This window comes from Sinocyclocheilus rhinocerous, unplaced genomic scaffold, assembly GCF_001515625.1.
Source record: "Sinocyclocheilus rhinocerous isolate Xijiao unplaced genomic scaffold, SAMN03320098_v1.1 scaffold2187, whole genome shotgun sequence".
Taxonomy (NCBI): domain Eukaryota; kingdom Metazoa; phylum Chordata; class Actinopteri; order Cypriniformes; family Cyprinidae; genus Sinocyclocheilus; species Sinocyclocheilus rhinocerous.
In genome coordinates this window covers 103,290-109,058 of record NW_015641598.1, presented here as the reverse complement: position 1 = coordinate 109,058, position 5,769 = coordinate 103,290, and the positions used below count along the sequence as shown (strand labels likewise).

The 5,769-nt window shown below is 37.4% G+C and overlaps 1 protein-coding gene across 1 annotated transcript in view; it reads right to left on the bottom strand.

The window, feature by feature from the left end:
• LOC107755203 (cysteine/serine-rich nuclear protein 3-like) overlaps positions 1–5,116 on the bottom strand; it is a 64,296-nt gene extending 59,180 nt beyond the window's left edge. Inside the window, exon 1 of the mRNA XM_016571918.1 lies at positions 5,090–5,116. The gene's annotated coding sequence lies outside the window, so the exon portion shown is untranslated. The remainder of the gene's footprint in view (positions 1–5,089) is intronic.
• Positions 5,117–5,769: the final 653 nt, after the last annotated feature.

The window sequence follows — 5,769 nt, the reverse complement described above, 5'->3', positions numbered from 1 at the left end:
ACACACACACACACACACACGCACATATATATATATATATATATAAATTATTTATTTATTTTTATTGATTGATCGATTGACATATAAAAATATGATGCTAAAAACAGCTATTTGCTGGGTCAGTACTAGTGGTTAAACGGATCGTAGTTGATCCGCGGACCAAGCGGACCAAGCCCCACGGTTCGGCACGCATGTGATCCGCGGATTAATTGCAAAATTTAACCAATAAGTTTATTAAGTTTATCATTTGATGTGATGTGTATCATTATATCGGATCCGTGCATCAGGTCTTAAAGGGACAGGGGCCTATAAATAATGCTGGTGTTATTAATGATCATCAAACAACAAAACAGCTGTGATAAAAAAATCTATATTTAATTTATACAGTGAACACTATGCAGTGTTATTTTCCCTAATTATTACATTTCTGTATTTGAATACTACCAACCTTATTTAATTTGTAACATTTTCTGTTGTATTTGTCTATGCTTGTAATTTGTGTATTTGTTCTTATTTTTACTGGCTGTTCTCTTGTCTCTTTAATCATGTTTAAACTTTCTTAGTTAATCTAGTAGTATTTGCTGTGGTATCAAAGAAGTACTTTGTTTTAAGTAATAAATGGAAAGCAAGTTAAATTGAAATATTTTTCTTTTCTTGCTGATCCGAAAAATGATCCGATCCGTGGGTCAAAAACCGTAATGTGATCCGAAATTGTGAGATTTGTGATCCGTTGAACCACTAGTCAGTACAAATCTGAACTACTGGCCCAACAGGCCCAGTCCTGCATGTTATAATGGATGTTTAGAAAGTTAGCGGTGCAGTGTAATATACCATGCATCTGAAAGAATTCCCATATCAGAGACAGAAATGTAAGCATGGACCCGCGCCTAAAAACACAGCCCAGAACTGAGGGTGCAGGAACCACCCTGTATGTTTCACTTGACTACCACAATATTGCTGCAGCCAGCAGGCTGGAAACGGCTTTGTTTCTCCTCATTGCGTTTGCTCTGTATATCAGAAACAGATTATGGCATTCTTTCTTCCGCTCATTGTTTTTTCTTCCCTTTTCGGTCCGTTTCCTGAAGGCATGCATGCATGTTGTAGTACAGAGTGCACTCATCGATCAAACCGACGCTTCTATCTGTCCACCAGCTGCTGGTTTTCCTCTTCCACCAGGGCACGAGCTTCCTTGACCTTTTACAAGGTGTCGTACAAGTTCATATGAATAGATTGCCAGGTCACATTTATATGCACAGCCATTCCAATACAAAAGGGAAGCAAATTGATATGGCTGCATGCATGTAAGTGCATGTGTGAAGACGTCATGCGGAGAGAGACAGAACGCCGGGCTGTTATCAGGGAAAACGGCTCACCACCTCTCCTGTGAATCTTTAATGGACGGGATTCGGCGCTCTGGCAGCATTGCCATCTGTGCACGTGTTAGAGCCATGCATGGAAGATTTAGTTATTTAAATGACCCAGCTTAATCAGCCTCTCCTAGCAGACTGGAAATCCATTCTGTAAATGTTGCCGTGTCCTTCGAGTGTGTCATATAGAGTAATTAAATCATGTTCCCACGGGGAAGATTTGAAAGGATAAACAGATGCAATCAGGAGTGGTGTGAACACCGAAGCTCTTGGATCATGATCTGAAAACATCTGAAAGGTGTGTAGGCAAGAGAGCCGGCTTGTGTGCTCGGCTTTGCTGTGTTTGAATGTGCAGGAGTCGTGATTAAAGCAATAGTTCACTCAAGACATGGAAACTGTCAGCATCACACAGCCTTGTGTCAATGAGAGCTGTATTATTTTCTTTCTTCCTAGAAACACCAAAATGTAAGTCATTATTCACTGAAATATTCCTCATTATTGTCATTTATGACAGGGTTCGTTTTCTCAATCAGAAGCCTATTTTTTCAAAAATCAGTCTTGTTTTCTGGTGAAGTCAATAAATCAATAAAACAAGACAAGAAGCAAAAGTGCATAAGATACTAAGAGCTAAGAGAAAAAAAATATTTCACTGGCAAATTGAGTTTTTTCCCCCGTTTTATGCTTTATATATATACTGTGTGTATATATATATATATATATATATATATATATCAGTACTTGTAATTAGATTATATGACATTTCAAAATACTTGTATCAGACTACAATTACTACAATTTATTATTGGTTACATATTATTCACACAATAACAATATTTTTTTCATCATTTATTGATTCTCCCTAATTCTTCTTTCATCTTTTAAATTCTCCTTTCTAAAATAGCCTACTGCTTATAAACATTTATAAAGTCTTCCAGTTTTGTGGACATTCACACAGAGATCAGTCACTAGTCAGGTGCCTATAATTACACAGAAAATTGGGGCCACACAGCATTTGACCACTGGATTTACAAAAATAATTTCAATTTTAAAAAGTGTTTTCTCAACATTTCAACATTGCATCAACTACTGATGAACACATACATTTTTATTTGAATCATCACTCAATGTGTTATTTAACCATGCATTACTATGTCGTTTGAAGGCTTTTGTTTTTCAAACACATTAAGATGCACAAATTCATGTTATTTCATATTTACATGTAATGCAGGGATTCCCAAACTTTTTTGTCAGTCAAACCTCTTTCACTTGCAGCAGCCCTTGACATTTTAATAAATGAATAATTAAGTAACACATGTTCATGGTTCTCCGATGTTGGTTAATGGTCACATGACATGCAGATAAATAAAATATTTCATCTTTTTTAGTAAGTGTTTTATTTTGATTTAAAATTTTACATTTTTATAATTTAATTTATTATTATCCTTTCATTAAACTCACAAACCCCCTACAGTTCCTTCATAAACCCCAGTTTGGGAAACCTTGATGCAATGTAATATTTAAAGGGGTCATATGATGCGATTTCAATTTTTCCTTTCTCTTTGGAGTGTTACAAGCTCTTGGTGCATAAAGAAGATCTGTAAAGTTGCAAAGACTAAAGTCTCAAATCCAAAGAGATATCCTATAACGGAGTCCAGCCCGGGGTCGTCACATGTGGTTGCCGCAAGCCCGCCGGCCGCGCCGTTCTCAAGCCCCGCCGGCCGTTCCTCACTGTAGCCCACCGGCCGCCGCTCACTTCAATAATGTACAGTATGTGGAAAATAATGTGTTTTTTGAACCTTAAACCGCATAAACACATTGCATTACACCAAATACACAAAATAATGTTCTTTTTAGCAACGTCATATGACCCCTTTAATGCACTTCATGTTGTTAATAACAATGACTGGAATATATTTTCTTTATCTTTGTATTTTTATCAATATGGTAAAAGTTTATCTAGTAACATTTAATTTTGGGACCAATTCTAACTATTAATAAGCAGCAAATTAGGAGTTTATTGAGACAAAAGTCATAGTTAATAGTGAGAACTGATCCCCAAACTAAAGTGTGATCGATTATCCTATTTAAGTCAATGTGATAAACGAGTTAGGTAAAAAGTAATCTATATGTTATCAAAAAAGTAGTCTGATTATATTACCTAAAGTAATATAATGGATTATGCTACTAACCACAATTTTTGTCATGTAATTTGGAATCAGTAATGGACTACATTTTGTAAGTAATCTACCCAGCACTCTCTCTCTCGCTCTCTCTCTCTCTCTCTCTCTCTTCCAGATTTAATTATTCTGTCAAAAAAGAGAAAAAAGAGATTTGGGAGCTTCATGAGAGGGTAAGAACATTGAATATTGACTTTTGAATATTAAATTTTGTAATTTTGTTAATTTTTTGTTCATTAAGAAATTTTCAATATACTGTATCAGATGACTTCAGAAGACCTAATGAAATATTTAAAACATCATCTTTTATGTTATTATTATGGTGCTTTTCATGTTTTGAACTGTTCGGCAGTATAAAACACCGTCCACCATCACTTTTGTTAAATGGAAAAGAGCAGCTTGGACTTTCTGTCAAATGTCTCGTATTAATAATGTAGTTCAAGATCATCAAGACTGTATGTGAGTAATGATAACATTTCCATTTTGGGAGGAACTATTTCTTGAAGTATAAGTGCATGATATTATTATTGAATACATATTCCTGAAGGTGAAAGTGTGTAAGTCTGTATATACAGTAAGACTGTGTGGGCAGATTTTGCAGTTTTCAGAAAATGTTCCCAGAGGAAAAACAAACCCTGACGAAATGTCCTCATCCCCACTCACAGAAAAAAATGCCAAAGGTATAATATAAAGTGAGTCTATGGGAATTATAAGTAAAAAGAACATTTTCTGAGGAAAAATCTATACAAAACTCACTGCTGCAATGTTAATGAGTCCTGGCTGTTTGCCATTGCATCGCCATGCTGTTGCTAAGGTGTTCTGAGTGGTTGTTAACAACATATTGGTATGCAGTCGTTAGAGTGTTCTGGTTGGTTGCTAGGGCATTGCCATGCTGTTGCTAAGGTGTTCTGAATGGTTGTTAGCACATTGGTATGCAGTTGTTTGGTGTTTTGGATGGTTGCTAGGGCATTGCCATGCAGTTGTTAGCACACTGCTGTACGGTTGCTAGGTTGTTCTTGGTGGTTGCTAGGGTGTTGACATGCAGTTGCTAAGGTGTTCTGGGTTGCTGTTAACACATTGGTATGCAGTTGTTAGGTGTTTTGGGTAGTTGGCAAGCCATTGGCATGCAGTTGTTAGCACATTGCTATGCGGTTGTTAGGTTGTTCTGGGTTGTTGCCAAGGCATTGCCATGCAGTTACTAAGGTGTTCTGAGTGGTTGTTAGGGTGTTTTGGGTGGTTGCTAGGGCATTTCCATACAGTTACTAAGGTGTTCTGAGTGGTTGTTAGGGTGTTTTGGGTGGTTGCTAGGGCATTTCCATACAGTTACTAAGGTGTCATAAGCAATGCAAGAGCTTTTGTGTTACTGGGTTTGATTCCCAGTGAAACCTCTAAATGCATAAATGTGCATCAGTAATATTACTGATGCATGACTGTCACAGCAGTTGTGCTCTATTTTTAACCAAGCAAATAATGTACAGGTAATCACAAACCACTTTGAGAGTCAAGAACATTTTACCAAAAAAAAAAAAAAATCAATTCTCTTACCTTCAATGCAGAATGGGACAGGCTTTAATATTCTGCGGAAAAAAAAAAAAAGGTTTATTAAAACCGAAATTGTCCATTACAACCATTAACAATGTTATGATTATAGGGACTGAGTGGTTGTTAGGGTGTTTTGGGTGGTTGCTAGGGCATTTCCATACAGTTACTAAGGTGTTCTGAGTGGTTGTTAGGGTGTTTTGGGTGGTTGCTAGGGCATTGCCATACAGTTGCTAAGGTGTTCTGAGTGGTTGTTAACAACATATTGATATGCAGTCATTAGGGTGTTCTGGTTGGTTGCTAAGGCATTGCCATGCTGTTGCTAAGGTGTTCTGAGTGGTTGTTAGCACTTTGGTATGCAGTTGTTAGGTGTTTTGTGTGGTTGCTAGGGCATTGCCATGCAGTTGTTAGCACACTGCTGTGCGGTTGCTAGGTTGTTCTGGGTGGTTGCTAGGGTGATGACATGCAGTTGCTAAGGTGTTCTGGGTTGTTGTTAACACATTGGTATGCAGTTGTTAGGTGTTTTGGGTGGTTGCCAAGCCATTGGCATGCAGTTGTTAGCACTTTGCTATGTCGTTGTTAGGGTGTTTTGGGTTGTTGCCAAGGCATTGCCATGCAGTTAATAAGGTGTTCTGAGTGGTTGTTTGGGTGTTCTGGGTGGTTGCTAAGGCATTGCCATGCAGTTG